Source organism: Myotis daubentonii, chromosome 15 (assembly GCF_963259705.1).
Source record: "Myotis daubentonii chromosome 15, mMyoDau2.1, whole genome shotgun sequence".
Taxonomy (NCBI): domain Eukaryota; kingdom Metazoa; phylum Chordata; class Mammalia; order Chiroptera; family Vespertilionidae; genus Myotis; species Myotis daubentonii.
The window spans coordinates 47,692,400-47,709,214 of NC_081854.1; the positions used below are offsets into that span (position 1 = coordinate 47,692,400).

At 51.2% G+C, this 16,815-nt stretch overlaps 1 long non-coding RNA gene across 1 annotated transcript; it reads right to left on the bottom strand.

Moving 5' to 3' along the window:
• Positions 1 to 8,246: 8,246 nt before the first annotated feature.
• Positions 8,247 to 16,391, bottom strand: LOC132217515 (uncharacterized). The gene is made up of 3 exons (XR_009448905.1): positions 16,256 to 16,391; positions 15,780 to 15,877; positions 8,247 to 10,832 (listed from the first exon to the last, which is right to left on the bottom strand). It is a non-coding gene; the product is annotated as an uncharacterized LOC132217515 (long non-coding RNA).
• Between the last annotated feature and the right edge of the window lie 424 nt (positions 16,392 to 16,815).

The window sequence follows — 16,815 nt, forward strand, 5'->3', positions numbered from 1 at the left end:
ACAGAGCCACAGGGCGATCAGGGGGTTTGGGCGCTGCCCCTTGTCACGCTGATCCCTGTGCCGGGAGGCATATTACCCTTTTACTATATAGGGTAGAGGCCTGGTGCATGGGTGGGGCCGGCTGGTTTGCCCTGAAGGGTGTCCTGGATCAGGGTGGGGGTCCCCACTGGGGTGCCTGGCCAGTCTGGTTGAGGGGCTGTGGGCTGTTTTCAGGCTGGGAGTGACTGAAGTTCCCAACCGCTCCTTTTTTTCTTTTCTTTTTTTTATTCTGGGCCAGTTTTAGCTTGAGGCTTGGCTCCAGCTCTTAGGCCTCTCGGCTGAAAGTAGGTTTCTGGCCTTTGCATACAATGTTGCGAATCTGCTGGCTGAAGTCCGGTGGTATCTGTTACAATGTTTGAAACTGCCCGCTCAGAGGCCTGCAGCTGCAGGGGGGGAACGTTGGTTTCCTCCGTCACTGAGGCAAGCAAGCTTCATGTCAGTTTCAAGCTGCCTGGCTGCCGGTCGCCATCTTGGCTGACAGTTAATTTGCATATCTCGCTGATTAGCCAATGAAAAGGGTAGCGGTTGTATGCCAATTACCATGTTTCTCTTTTATTAGTGTAGATATTTAAATGCCATTTAGCAAAGAAAAATCAACCAAAAAAATGAGTTCGCATGTCACCTCTGACACACATGTCATAGGTTCGCCATCACTGTTCTAGGCACAGGTCAGGACAGCATGTTATCTACAGAGCATCCCAGGAGGGAGGCATGGTTAGGGTTATATGAGGAAGCTAAGTCGCACAGGGGTTCACTAATGTGCTTAAATAGAAGGAAGACACGCCGCTGGGCTACGGTATATAAGCCTCATTTTAAAGTTTTATTTGAGCAATAATATTTGTTGTTCACAGCATGGAGCTTTCTCTAATAGCGCATCAGACCAAGGCATCTGAGATGAGGACTGGAATCATGTGTAGGAGCCGAGATGGGTAGGGGTGAGGCAATCCGCATAGCACTGCAGGGAAGAGCAAGAACTATCTGGGTCACCCTGGCCGGTTTGGCTCAGTGGGTAGAGCGTTGGCCCACAGACTGAAGGGTCATGGGTTTGATTCTGGTCGGGGGCATGTACCTTGGTTGCAGGCTGGATCCCTGGCCCTGAGATGCAGAAGGCAACCAATCAATGTTTCTCTCTCTGTGTCTTTCCTCTTGCCTTTCTCTCTAAAAATCAATGGAAGAATGTCCTCAGGTGAAGGTTAGCAACACAACAAAAACAAACAACCGAACAAACAAACAAAACCAACACAGAAAACTATCTGGGTCACATAGGCAGGTGCCTCTGGAGAAGTATAGAAGCCAGGGACCAACAGCACGGCTCTGGTCACAGAACCCCGGGCAGCATGTTTCTGCAGAGCTGCACAGTCCATGGAAGGTTCTAGAATGCAGCAGGTCATTTCACGGTGAGAACAGGTCCGTGGCAGATGGAGAACGCTGCTTCTCAGGCTTCAGCGAGGCAGCCCTGGCCCAGAGGAGGGGCTTTGGAGGCAGCGAAGGAAAGCATGTTGTGTGATGGACTGAAAATATCTTCGATGGGGAAGACTAATCCTTGCATCCCAACTTGACCTTGTGCTAGCTCTTTGACCTTGGATAAGTAACTCTCCTTGCTGGCACTCTCTCTGCTCATTTTCACAATGGCGACCATAGTACCCACATGCATGCTGTAGGGAGGATTCTGCGGGCCAACCTAGATACAATGGCCACAGCGTACGCCTCCCTCTTCCGCCTCCTCTCCTGGATGCGGTCTCCGGGGCTGACAAGTATAAATAAGGGAGCACAGCGCTTACTCCGGTGGCGCCAGGAGAACTCCTTCGAGAAACACATGATTGACACCCTCCGCTCCTCCCAGGACTATCTGCCAGGGGACGGGTGAGATTCGGGGGCTCGTGCAGTTTTAACTTAGTGCACAACCAGCAGAAATCCTTTATAAAAACGATTACTGTGGACTTACTATTCTGCAGGCTGGGATGACCTGGTACCCCCGGGCCCTGCTTGCATTGGAAAATAACATATAAGGAAGCATGTGAAACGCGTACTTGTTAAACACAGAATCCCCCACGCCCCGCCCCGGGAGGATGCTGCCCGGCGGGACCAGCCTGGGACCCAGGAGGGGATTGCTGCTGGGTCAGAGCCCAGCCTCGCTGTGTGCCTCCCGCTGCCACCACTGGGAGAAGCAATTTGTCAACTTTATACCTTTCTGCTTTCTGGTCTGGTGACTTAATAGGATTCGACCGTCCCTGGATTCCATTTCAGTTGGGTCAGACACTGTACTTCAAATTAAAAACCTGAACCCTGAGACGGCTGAGGACCTGGGGAGGTGTGCGGGCACGTGAGCACGGAGGGCTGGGGCTTCCGCTGCCCCGTGAGCAGCGGGATCTGTGCCTGGGTTCCCCCTCCCGCCCACCTGAGCGGCCGCATTCCCAGGCTGCATGGCCCTCCTGCTCTCCCCATGAGCATCTGCGGCAGACACTGGGGTGCCATGTGTCCGCCCGTCTATCTGCCCGTTGAGAGGAAGCCTCCGTGTTCATGCAGCAGCGGAATGGACAGCAAAGAGGGGCAGGGACATTGTCACTGCGGAGGGTCCTTAAGATGGCCCCGCTCCCTCGGCCAGTATGTGTTTAGCATCACAGTGTGAGTCACCGTGGCAGTCAGCGAGGGGGATGCGTGAATTCCAACCGCCCTGTTAAGGAATTTGCAGTCGGAATGAGAGAAAGTCAAGGTGACCTTGAGCCAGGGCGGAGGGTGATTGGACTGAGGAGGAGGCTGCCTTGAAACAGGGCAGGAGAGAGGGCACTTTGGGGGTCCCGGAGGAGAGGCGAGAATCTGGAAGGCTTTCTAATGGGGGTACCACTGAGCCGAGCTTATGAGGGAGAGAAGGATTTGGGCACCTGGGCATTGGATTGGGGAAGGGCAGTCTGGGGGAGGGAGGAGCCTGAGCAAAGGTGCAGGGGTGGGGCATCGTGCCCCTCGAAGGGAGCAGAGGGTGCTCCATTGTGTCTCGGGCTGGAGCATTTGGGGGAGATATAGCCTGGTGATGGGTATGTGGCCAATAGAAAAAGCTGAGGCCTCCTGGGAGATTACTAGGGGCCACTGTTTAAGCACTTTGTATGTATGCTCTATCTGTTATATCTGTATATCTATATATCTGTATCTATATCTATATCTGGGCACTGATTTGAAGGGAAATAAATTCTACTTATTAAATCTTTGCATCTTTACCATTTGCTGCAATTCCCATTTTATGGATGATGAAAGTGAGGCGCAAAGTACACAATGTGTGAGCAATTGTCTGAGCGCAGCGCTGGCGAGGAGCAGAGCTGGCTGGGAGCCTGGCGGTGTGGGTCTGGAGTCCGTGCTTGTACCCTCTCTGCTTTGCCGATTCTGACAAAAGGGTCCCTTCAGCTTGTCCATCAGGGTAAGCTCCAAAGGGAAGAGAGGAGAGGGGATGGAGAGGAAGGGCGACCCCTCCCAGAGCTGACTCTGCCTGTGCACGGTGTCCTCTGGGAGCAGTTTCCGGGAAGAGCCCACTTGTGCAAGGGCAGGCGTCTGGCTGACGAGAGGGAGCGGGGAGCCCCTGTTGCCATGTCAGCTCTGCTCCCCTGAGTCCTCATCATGAGCCTTTGGGGCTCCGCTGTCTCCGTGCTTGACGTCTTTTCTCTGAATGAGGCGTCACCGAGGCCCAGCTCAGGAGGGACCCGCATGCCGTGTGAGTGAGGCAGGAAGGGGAGGCTGGGGATGGGCACCCGTAGTGCCCACCATCTGCCCATGTGTTGGCCCCAGGATGTCCCACCGGGATGCGGTGACAGTGTGTGAAAGAGGACAAAGCGTGGAGGTGGAGAGCGACAGTTGTGACATTGCAAGGATAATGCCACCAGGGCTTGGCAAGAGAGGGGGGGCGAGGAAAGATGGAGGACAAGGTTGCAAAAGGTTGCGCTTGGCACTGGGTGTCTGGCACAGCGCCCCCCTGAGGCCAGTGTGGAGGTGGTAGTGGGGGGGGCGGGCTGGTGCAAAGTCTCTTTTTTAAAAGTTTTATTTTTCTTTATTGATTAAGGTATTACATATGTGTCCTTATCCCCCCAATTTCCCCCACACCCCCTAGTGTCTGTGCCCATTGGTTATGCTTATATGCATGCATACAAGTCCTTTGGTTGATCTCTCCCCTTTCCCCCCATTATTGGAGGATGGAGATGAGATTTCGTTCTGCGGTCTAGCCACTCCTCCCACGTGGGCGGGCGCTCCTCCTCTTTCAACCTGGGAAGAGGGATTTCTGCACACATTGATCATCGTTAGGTCCTCACCCACTGACCTTTCCAGGTGAGGAGAACAGACTTTGAGGGGTTCTTCCGTCCTGGTCACAACACCCACCAAGGTGCCCTTTTCCCCATCTCTCGCGAGATAAATGACAGGCCTCTGGACGATGGATTGGTGAGACCTCAGGTTTTTGTTCACACCTGGGTCTGTTTGTGGCAGGAAGAAACACCGCTGTCACACCATGAACACAGAGGGTCAAACCTTCATGACCAAGACATGGCTCCCACAGCCTCAGTCTCCCCATAAAGATAGAGACACGGCCCCGCAGGCACCTGTGGTCTGTCGGGAAGTGGCTTTATTACAGAGCAGGATCAATGGGATTGATCTGCTGATGGGCTATCGCATTGCCAGGGTGGAGGATCAGAAGGAACTGGCTGCAGCTTTGGGAGTTGCTGGTAACTCTGGGTCCACATCCAGTTAGGGCCTGCCCAGCGCTGTTAATATTTGCCCCTTTGCTGTGAGAAATGTGCTGTGGTTATATAGTTCATTAGAAGCCTATTGCTTTACGTAAGCCCCGAGTGCATCTCCTCCCTGGCTCTCAGTTCCAACAAGGAAACCATGCCTGAGAGTGGGAACTGGTTGTTTGTGGCAGAGCCAGGCACCCTGGCTTCCTGACAAGTGGTAGCATATGTCTTCCTCAGGGACTATAACGATTGGTCCAGCCAGTGTGGCTCAGTGGTTCAGCATCGACTTATAAACCAGGAGGTCCCAGTTCGATTCCCAGTTGGGGCACATGCCTGGATTGTGGGCTCAATGCCCCATGTGGGGTGTGCAGGAGGCAGCCGATCAATGATTCTCTGTCATCATTGATGTTTCTATCTCTCTCTCCCTTTCTCTCTGAAATAAATAAAATATATATATATATATTTTAAAAGACAGTGATCAGATGTCTACCAAGGGGGGAAATAAAGCTGGGCATTCAGGGTTCTTGCTGGAGGCGCGCACACTGCATTGGGGGAGCCTCCCCTGGTGGGGAAATGTGTGAACCAGAACATCGTCCTGTGAAGGGAGGTGTTTGGTTTCTTGAGGCCATTGCTGTGTCCCCACGGCCAGACACGGTGCCTGGTACACAGTAGGTGATGCATCGGTATTTGCTGCACGGATGGTGAGCAGAGGCTTGTACAAGATGCTGTGTTCTCATCACGTTGGAAAGTGATTCATGCTGCTGAGAAAACCACCGGGGTTCCGATGACGCTCAAGAGAGGGTCGGTGGGGAGATGGATCTTGGAGGGTGAGAAGTTGTTCACAAGGAAACGCAGACAGGAGAGTGAGTATTCTGGGTGGTGGAAATGGCACCCCCAGAGTCTGGCCCTTGCACTCATGCCACGGTCCTGGGACAGGGACCTGCTTGGTCCTCTGCGGGGTCAGGGCCCATGGGTGGGTGGGCTGGAACAGCAGGGGGAAGACCAGGGCTTGGTCATGCAAGTGTCAGCCTTGCCAAGGAGACTACCTTATGGCAGTGGGCAGCCAGAAGGGGACCTCGTGCTGTTGTTGACGTCTGACCTGCAGAGAAGGGCGTGAAAGGACATCCTTGCTCGCGGCTATATTTGCCTTCTCTGAAGCTGCGAATGTTCCAGATGAGTTCGTCCAACGAGGGGAGACTGAAATGTCTCATCGCACCCGTGGCAGCTGTAGTCGCTCCGGTACGTCTGGTCCAATCTGGGCCCTTGGAATCCAAATGGTGCCTGCGTTCCCGCCGTGTTTGCAGGAGGCGGAGCGAGGGCCTTCCCATTAAACACCAGATTTCAGGGAAGGGCTGGGCAAGAGGTGTGGGATGTGGGGACAAGCGATCTTTGCAGAAAGTGCAGGGGAAGAGTCTGTTGCAGATGGGAACCGGAGGGAAATATCCTTGAAAAGCTAAGGAACTTTGGGGTAGACTTGACTGCGCTGGGGGCGGGGCATCGGCATTGGGGTTTGATGGACTTGGACTTAAATTCAGACTTTGTCACCTAATACCGAGGTGGTTGGGGGTTTTGCTGAACCTCAGTTTTTCCATCTGAACAATGTGGATCATAGCATCCATCAGGGTATTTGTGAAATTGAAGTGAGGTGCTTGTGCAAATGCTAGTCACTAAGTCTTGCTCCCCCTCCCTCTCCTTCCTCCAAAAATGGGCCTTGACCTTGCATTCAGAGGGAAGGCTGGTATTTCTGGTTCTTAAAGGAGCTGATCTCCACGGTGGGATGGCATTGACTGTCGCGGGAGGTGACAATAGCCAAGGTCTGGATGCAGGGGAGGGTGTGGTCAGCCTTCCCACTGGCACAGGGGAGGGTAAGGTGGGCCAGAGACCCTGGGGTCCAGGCAGGGGCTGAGAATTTTAATATTTGGAGCTGAAAAGGGGGAGAGGGAGCAATTTTTTTGAGCAAAGGGCATTTGCGTTTGACAGCAGTGTAAGGTGTTTTGGGGTGAGGTGGGTTGATAAGAAGGGGAACAGTAGGCTGTAACACCTCAGATATACTGGGGGCAGTTTGGTAGACCCTCACATCCTGAGATAAGGGATACAGACTTTACTGAGGCCTAGAAAAACCCCAGCCATAAGGGAGGAGGAAAGGAGACTGTCCCTCCCCATTTCTTCTCTCCCCCCAACCCCCGGCCTTGGAACTTGCGTGGTATCTGTGAGTCAGGTCCTCACCAGGAGATCCCTGTGAGCTGCTCAGTGTGGGCTCTCCCCGGGCTCAAGAGGGCAGACTGTGGGGGAGGAGTGGGGAGCTCCACCACTGGCCACACACACATGCCCACACCCTGGGAAAGGGCCACCCATGCTTGGAGTGGGCCCGTGCCAGTCCCCACGTCTCCTGAAGGCTGTGTCTCCTGCCCCCTCCTGGGGGCTCTGGTCTATGTTGTTGATCAGAACTTGCCTTCCAGAAGCCTGGGCCAGATTCCCAGTGGAAAAGCAGCGCTGACATTTAATTTAAAAGCCAACATGCTACTTGGTACAAGTTTGCTCGGCTGTGTCTCAGTTCTGCCTCTAGAATGAAGCTTCTTCCAAAGAACACGGGCATTCTGAGAGTTTGAAATTTCCTCTCTGGGGACTTTCTTAGTATCAGGCGGAAGTTCCAACGGTCCTCTTACAGATGGGGATCAAGGGGAAAATAAGGGAATGGGCTCATTTATTTAGTAAGTATTTACTAATAAGTATTAAGTACGTTCACTGTGAACAATGTGGGTTCAGAGATGACAGAGGCTCATAGCAGTAAGTGATCTTTCAAACATACAAATCCGATTGTGTCCTTTCTCTGGTTAAGCCCCTTTAACAGCCTCCTGCTTGACTTTAACACTAGAAAGACTGAAACTTAGTATATACCTATATTGCCCAAAAGCAGTCAAAATGACTGCATTGTGAAAGAATAATATCGGAGCACTCTTCACTTATGTTCCTTAGCTTTTCCAATAACTCACTTCTATTCGACATTTCTTTCATGAATTTAGGGCGCAAAAGAAATAAAATAAACAAATTATTAGAACAAGTATCACTGCATAAAGATTCGAATAACAAGTACTAGTTTAGCTTATTGAGCAACTGCAACTTATCAAGTATTGACAATTTATCATGTACTTGTATGTTATCATGTGACAGTAATCGAAAAAAAATGAAAACTTATTTCAATACAGAGCCGAACTGGTCATATAAGAAATTTACTCAATTCAATAATAAGAGTCATTTGATTATTTAAAATTTCCCAAGCAGTCAAAATGTTTGCTTTTGGGCAATATAGGTATAACACATATATATATACCGGAAATGAAGGAGGGGGAGGTAACTACAATTATTAATAAACGCATTTATATGTTGTACAAAGAGTCACAAAATTCTAAGACATTGTGTCCTTATATACATAATTGTTTTTCTAATTGAAATTAAAAAGCAGTCAAAATGACTTCCTTGGGCAATCTAGTGTTAAATAACCTCCTTAACACAGCTGGTAAGGTCCTGTGTGACCTGGCCACGACGTATGGCTCCATACTTAGGCTTCTTGTCTGTCTTGTCCACTCAGTTCCTCTAATGACTTCAAACATGACAAGTTTTTTCTGGCATCTGGCCCTCCTCACAGGCTGTGCTTTCCTACTGAAACCCTTTCCTCTGCTCTTCCTACAATTGGTGCACTGCCTTAGGTCAACAATGGTATCTCCCTAAAAGGCCTCCATGACCACTCTCTAGCTACCATTCACCTCTTTGTCAGAGCACCTAGCCCGCTCCTTCTGTAGGACTGATAAGCATTTAAAATCAATTATTTACTTGCCCAACACCTTCCTCATATTATGGCTGGCAGATGTCGACTTTATTGATATGTGACTCCTATACCACATGTATGTGCTGGACCCCGAGGTGCCAAGTACATATCTATTGAATGAATTTATGAATGAACGAACGAATGAACCCATGCCTGTGAGCATGAGTAAATGTGTGAGTGGAAGCACAGTCCCTCCCCTCCCTGTGGTACCTAGGGACCCGGCACTGAGGCCAATCCTGGTAACACGTGATGATCCTGTCACAGTGCCCTCTAGCTGAGCAGGGCAGGGCACTCGGCCCCTAAGGGAGCATGACTCCTTCAGAGTGAGTGAGAGCCATCTAGAAGAGGGTCCATTTGAGTTGGTTTGGGGGATGCAGAGTTCTTCAAGATTGCAGGGGAGGGAGTTTCAGGCAGAGGAAGTAAAGAATATGCCATATTAGAGAACAACAGAGGGATATGCAATATTTGGGACCTACTTATTGCCAACATGAATTTATTGTTTATGTGAAATGTGTATTTAACTGGGCATTTGTATTTCCTCTGGTGATTCTACATATACCCTAGTGTGGACCAGGAAGAGTAGAGCATGCTTGTAAGTGAGGGGTACGGGACTCAGGCTGCCTTGGGGGGCATGGGAGGTCAAGCACAAAGGCTCGAGGGCATTGCCATGTGAAAGTACCTAAGGGCAAAGAGTGTGGCTCCCGTTCTGGGAGCGGTGGTTTATAAGTAGGGGAGTAGCCACATCAGGACCTGCCAAACCTCTGAGTACCAACCCCGCCTCCCTCCACTGCAGAGAGTCCTGCCATGTGGACTGGAGCTGGGGATACACATGCCGTTGTAGGAGTGGGGATATATATGTCTTTGGTCTGGCTGTACTCTCACCTATCATTTGTGGGGAAGAGATCTGGTTCCAATCCTGTGTGGTCTGGGTCAGTTGCTTCCCCTCCCTGGGTGTGGGCCACCCCACTGCTAGAATGAAGGGGTTGACCAGATGTCTTTAAAGCCCCATTGAGTTTCAGCAGCACTCAGGTCTTATCTTGAGGACCTGTGACACAGTCTCCGCAGAAGAGTTGCAAGGCAGAGATTTCAGTGTCCACGCTCAATGGCCTTCGCCCATGTGACATCCTCCCTCCTCCCTTAGACAGTGTGTTAGGAGAGGTTCCCTAGGAGTGATGGAGCCTCTGACAGGGGTGAATCTTGTGCAAGTCACTTACTTACTGAAGGAGTGTTTCTTAGAAAAGAAGGTTGAAGGGAAGTAGGACAGGGCAAAGAAAATGAGCTAAGGAGTGCGTTTTCCCCAGTGGAGACTTGTTTTAGCTGGATCTCCGGGGCGCTCTGGAAAGTTGTCCCATCATGAAGTAAGGGGTCTGAGCTTTGGGGCCCAATGACTCTCATTCATTGGCCCTGTGCTGCCACTGTGGGGGCCACAGCGTGGGCATACCCTCTCAGCCCACGGTTGTCATGGGCTCCCATCATTCGAGGGCCGTTCTGAGCAGGTTGCAGCTGGGAGCTGTTAGCAACCAGCATTCCCAGCAGCTGGGCATGGCTACACCCACTTGGGAGAGAGTTTGGGCAACATCCTGAAGGGGCCTACTGCAGGCACCTCGTTCTCAGAGCACTTGCAGGGCACATCTTGTCTGGGACACAGTGTCAATATCTTGGAAATGGGAAACTGGATCACATTTTTTTCTTTCTTTCTAAGGCATCTACCACTGCACCGATGTTCTATAGTGCAACTGCCTTAGCCCAAACAAGCTTTCCCTCTGATGAGTCTGTGTTTGCCCCAAGGAGTGGCCTGTGCTTTTAGGAGTCATGATTATAACTCGGTTACACCTGCTGAGCCGCAGCTGCGAAATGGAGCCCTCACGGCACACGCCCTGCAGGGTGATGTGAACATTCCCAGACAAGCCTATAGAAAGCGCAGAGCGTGCCTTCTTCTCGTCCTCCTCCTAATACCTGTCACGCACAACTTTGCAAGAAATTTCGAGTGCGTCGTCCTGGGGACTTGACTCTTCCTAAAGCTTATGTTCTTATTAAAGGAAGTAGGGAGGCGTTCAGTGAGGCTGGGCACTGAGGAGCGGGGTTCCAGGTCCTTCCAGGGCTGATGAAATGGACCACAGGTGGTTCCCTTTTCCTGACCCTTGTGTTCCCCGTGCTGCTTCGATGGTGTCCCGGGAGGCTCCCGGGGGCGGCCAGGCCTGCAAGGCGGCTGTTCCCAGCGCGCTGCCTTAGGAAAGCCTCTCCCAGATGGGCTTGTGCTGATTTGAGGAAACAGAAGGAAAATAATTCGTGGTTTCCAAACCTGACATTTTTTAGCTTCCCACCCGATATGTCACGCGTACTATATTTGCTGCACTTCTTGGCCTGACTTCCCAAGCTCAAGATTCAGGAATTGTACGTGACATTTCCTCTCAGTTTGGCCAAAGAGACGCAAAGGAGGACACTGTGAAGCAGAGGAGACCACAGGCCCTGGCATGTCCAGACCCAGTCCTGGTGCTGGTGTTGCCCCCGTGTGCTCTTGCTCAGGTCTCCTGTCCCCACGCCTGATTGTCCTCCTTTGTGAAGTGGGAATAACTCCTACTTCCCAGGGATGACACAGGCTGCACACAGTAGGTCATCATGTGTCATGGTAAGAACTTAAGTAGCTCTCATGACATTGTTTTCATCCGCAAGGAAACCGTTCAGTCTTATAACAGTACATGTGAGAGGCAGCATTTAGCTGGGATCTCTCTGAATGGGGCCTTCACCCCTCTCCTGTCTGCCCCCTCTCTCTGCTAGCTCCTCCCTCCCCATCAAGCTTCGGAGGCAGCTGGGAGCCTTGGTCTTGCTGTCTCCTATAGAGAGAATTCTCAGTGTGTGGGCTGGTAGGGCCTCTAAAAATGGTCACAGGGGAAGGTCCTATGTTGGTACTTGTCAGTGATGTGGATGATGACCGGAAAGTGCAAGCTCTGATGCATGACAGGACTTGGGAGGGAGGATGACATACCCTGTAATGGAGGTGGGAGTCAAGGAGGCCGGTGGCAGACTCGGACTACTGACAGCTGTGTACCCCTGGGAGGCCTGGGGTGTCTCCCTAGAGGCAGGCAGCTTGCGGAGGGAAGACATGTTTGGGGTTAGAACATGGGGTGCCCACCCAGTCACATGTTTGGGGGCCAGGCTGGAGTCCCAGGGGCGAAGGGCATGGATGAGGCCCCCAGGGCATGAGTTTTGCTGTCCATGGGGGAGACTGGCTCCAGCTAGAACAGCAGCCATTCCCAGGATGGGCTCAGCATTAGGGGATGTGAGTAGGCGTCAGTATGACTTTGGCACACAGTGACATCATTGCCCCCTTGTGGGCTCTTCTCCCTCAGAGCCTGGCCCAGCAGAGGACCTGGTGCTATGGTGTGGGTCCAGCCTCGCCCTCCTGGTAGGTGGGCTTGAAGGTCCGTGTTGTCAGAGCCCATGTGGGAGGTTTGAACAGAGAGTGCATGAGTATGGGTCCCCCATATTAGAAAGAGGGGGCTCCCCAGGCACAGTGGGTGCTGGCATTGAGGAGACAACCCCTAAGTGACGCATAGGTGGTCTCCCCAGCCTCCCTGCCAGGACATGTGGTTCCGTCAGGATGGCTCAGGGACCTGGCTGTTCTGTGCCTGACCCCTATCCTCGCTCTCCTCCTCTTTCCTGGGTCTCAGTTTGTACTTCTGTCTCATTTCCTCTGGAACCCAGGCAGGTTGACCTCAGCTGTGGACCTGCATCCTGGCTCACTTCCCTAAGCCTTCCGGGTGGGCAAGGGGAAGCTGCAGTCCCTTCTCCCATTGCCGCCTCTGTCCTGTCACCCTCCAAACAGTGCGGTCTTCATCCTGGTGGGGCGAACCCTCCTTCTCTCCTCTGGACCCACCTCTTCCTCGGTCTTCTCATGTCACGCTGCCTGCCTCTCCCCACCTCTCCCCCGGGGATGGTGCCCGCGACCTCAAACTGTCAGCTGCACTTTCACGCTCACTTAGAGCGCATTGCAGACGGACTGCGCCAGGAGCTTCCAGGAACACGTGCAGGTCAGCATTTGGAATGTGAGGACCAAGGGCAGGCCTGTGTGTTATTGACCAGGAGGGGAAGGCTGGGGTGCCCCTCTCAGAGGCAGACGGGGACCTCCTTCAGGTCGGCCTGCTCAGGTATGTGTGGCAGGGGCAGAGCCATGACACATAGGATCCTAGAAATTGTCCACCTTGCTCTTCCGTGGGACTTGGTCCCCCACCCCATCACTGCCTCCTGTGGCTGAGCAATTCCTTCCTGGGGCTGCTCTGCCCCTTCTTGCCCCCCACCTACTGGTGCTGCTTCCACCTCCCTTTCATCACTGACCTAAGGAATCGCCTTTCAAGGACAGCCTCCTGCGCCAACCTCTGCCCGTCTCCATGTAGGCCCCTCCAATAGCCTGTGGTTACGTCTCTACAGCAGGATGGCCAGAGCATGGGCCACCCCAGCTACTATTTTTAGCGTCTCGCACGAGGTCAGGGTGGCTGTCTCTTTCAGGGAAGGGGCTGCTGATGTCCTTGGTCACCCCAGTGTCCACTGCAGGGTTCGGTGGAGACCAAGTGCTCAGAATAGAGGGGTGTAAGGGAGGATGCAACAAGGCAAATGCAGGGTCTCCGCCCATCACCGGGAACAGTGCCATCACTGGCTGAGAGCAGTGGGCAAACAGGCTTAGCCTTGTGATTACCGAGCAGGGGCATGCATAGTGGCTTAAAGATCTTTCGTCTTAGTCTGCTTCTTAAATACTGTGGGTGAGTATGTGAACATGTGTATGTATTGGGGAGGGGGTTCCCTGGCCTCCCAGTACCCATTGAGCACCCTTGTCTTCCCAGGATGCCACAGACAGAGGGACAGACCCGTGCGGGTGGGTGGAGCCTGGCTCAGCTGTCAAGGATACTTGGGCACCTGCTGCTGCTCTTGGCCAGTGGCCAGGGCTGAGGAGTCAATGCCTGAACTGCTGCTGGGGTCCCCGGGCGACTCAGACCTGGGTAGGGATGATGGGTTTTGTCATATCTTTGAATAATTTAAGAGCAACTTCCATTTGTGGGGATTTGCTTTGAAGGTCTCACAATGTCTTAGCGGTCAAGTGGGCTGCACGTGTGTGAGTTTAAAAGGAGTTCCACAGCCTAGAACTTCAAGTTTACATCTTAAATAATGGAGTTCCATGGCACTGACTGAAGCCCTGCCTCCCGGGCCCTGCGCAGCCTCGTGGGATGTGCTCCTGGAGGTCAGGATCATTGGGACGGGGGCCTCCCAGGCAATGAGTCCCTTCTCTCTGAGCCTAACCTGTGCTTCTCCATAGAAGGGAATGGAAGGTGTCGGACTTGCCCGTTTTAGGGGGTTTGTGATGGAGTCGTGTGGCCCTAGGCCTTTCCTTCCCCCTGTGACTTGGCGAACAGCAATAGGCAGGTTTCTGTCTCAGAAGAAGTGGTTGATTTATAGGAGCTGAAATAGACCAACCCCAGAAGCCCCCGGGGTGGTTCCTGGGGCCGAGTTCTCCCCTTTCTGAACCCAAATTAAAAAATATGGTCGGGAACGAGAAGTTATGCAAAGGAATGAACTGTCCCCAATGTCATGATGTGCAGAATTTACACGTAAAAGTGGTTTGTTTTTTTAAAATTGCTGATAGGAAGAACAGGAGCTAAATACATAGGGCTAGTTACAGCCGTGGGCAAACTACGGCCCGTTTGAAATGAATGAAACTATTGAAAAAAAAGACCGTACCCTTTTATGTAACGATGTTTATATTAGTTCACACAAACACTCCATCCATGCTTTTGTTCCGGCCCTCCGGTCCAGTTTAAGGACCCATTGTGGCCCTCGAGTCAAAAAGTTTGCCCACCCCTGGAACAGCCGCTAGAATGAGCTGTTTTTTTCTCAACTTCCAATCTTTCCTCTTGATCAAGGAAATGTTGATATTTTTGAAAAGAGGCTTGTGTTCAGAGTTGAGGGATTTGTGATGGAATTCCAGCTTGACCCCTCCCTGTGTATGTTTATAGAAACGATATGTGCATACAAAGCCTATCAGCGTTTCAATGGGAGAAGGGGTTTGAGGTGGGAAATTCTTGGTGCGTGGAACAGCTATTCTATATTTTAAAACCCTTTGCGGTCCAATGTTATTTTTGGAATTCAAACAGTCTGGTCCAAATTAACTGACGGGATTGAATGCTGAACTTTTTAATGTTCTTACTGCTCGACGTTGGACCGAAAAGGGTTAATTATGGCCGGAATGGAACTTTTTGACGGAATGGGTGAGTGCAGACGACACGGGGTTCTGTGAGGGCTGTGATTTTTCCTTCAAGGATGACTTCCTTTGTGGGGCAATAGGAAGCCTGCAGGAAGTTACCGTTTCTGGCACGGCTGGTGTTTCAGCGGCAGAATGAACCTGCGTGGGGTCATTTAGAGTAATTTTGTTTTCCACGTTAATTAACGGAATGATTCTCCCTGTCTGACAATGAAATATGGCACAGGCACATGAGGCAGACTCCCTTTTATTTCAGAGAGCCAGGTCTCCTGCATTTCAATTCAATTGGGAGCCACCGCCGTTATCGGCAAAGAAGGCGAGCAGACAGAGGGTGGGTGAGCTTCTCTGGGCTGACATGTTCCCTGAGCACCAAATTGTAGTGTCCGCGGGCGTCATCTGAAGATCTTCTTAAAATACAGTGGAACCTTGTTTCTTGAACAATTCGCTTCTCAACGTGACAACCCTTTCATGCTGATGCATGAATATGAGTCAGTTTACCACTGTCAACATCTCAGGATACTGTGCTGTGAATATTTTTGTGGGTTATAATTGTTAAATTTTCATTTTTTACTGTACATTTCTTTGTTTTTAAAGTGTTTATTTATAGATTAAACAGTACAACAGACATGTACTGTATATAAGAAAGGTTACAACAGGCAATCATTTGGGGGCCTGGAATGGATTAATTCAACTTACATTATTTCTAATGGGAAAAAATGATTCCGTTTTCAAACAGCCTTCCTGAGCTAATGACGTTTGAGAAACGAGGTTCCACTGTACAGGAGCTGATCCAGAGGCCCGGGATGGGCCCTGAGACCCTGCATTTGTAACAACCTCTTGGGTGAACCCCATTTGAAGTTGTGTATGAGACAGAAGTTACTAGACAGTGTGGGAAACCTTAGGAAATGCATTTTACAAACTCACGGAGAAGCTGTAAATCCCTCAGGCCACGTACCTAGATATGCAAGCACAGCAACTTGATTCAAGGATTTCTTGATGGTCGATCTATGGGCGCAAATACCAATGACAGTTTTCATCCTGAAGATACCGCTCCTAGGGGAAAACAGATGTTCCAGGGATGAGTGTACCTGGCCAGGTTATGTAAAAACGACTCCAATAATTAGGTTTGTGCGTTTAGTTCCTTTGATGTCGGTGCAAATGCTTTGCTTTCAGCGTACACAGCCCAAGCTATGTTAGGCTCTACTTTGGGATGAAGATGTATAGAAGTGCTGTCTGATTTTTTTTTGTTCTTATTAACATGCCCAGTGGGACTTCTTACAGAGGGTCGATGTGTCAAGAACACTATCCAAAATGAACCACGAGGAAACACATGTAAGTACCCTTCCTGATGCATTCGATTTTAAACCGAGGAATGTGAACGTCACAAACAAGAGACAGGAAGTGGGTTGTAACCCTGAGTCTATCACTCACTTGTTCTGTAGTCTTGGGTGGAGCTTTTCTCTAAGTCCCTGCATCTCCGTTCACCATCCCAGGTTGCTGGCAGCATCATGAGGGCTGAACGGGAAAGTTCTAGGAGGCAAAATAATGCTGTTTGGAGACGACCATACACCCCTTTTCTGAGAAGGACCCCTTGTATCCTCACCCCAGTCAAGGAGACATGATTCTGCCCTCCCGGGTCACAGTTGATTGTCCAGAAATATAGACCCAGAGTCTGGTCGTGCTATGGATAGAGGCACTCCAAGGGCCTCCGTCTCGAACAGTGCTCTGCAACGGGACTTCTAGAGCGAAAACTACCCAATAGCATAGCCACATGTGACTAGTGTGACTGAGGGACTAAATTACATTGGACGGCACTTCTCTAGAGTCGTCTTATGGCCTTGGGCATCTAGGGACATCCCAAGAGCCTCTTATCTCCTGTGCCTAGTTTTGGCTGTTCAACTGTTACATCAATTTCGTGAGACACCCCAGGAGCTCTTTAATAAACGCCCCCATTTATTTCCACTAGGCAAAGGAGACTTAAGACAGCTCTG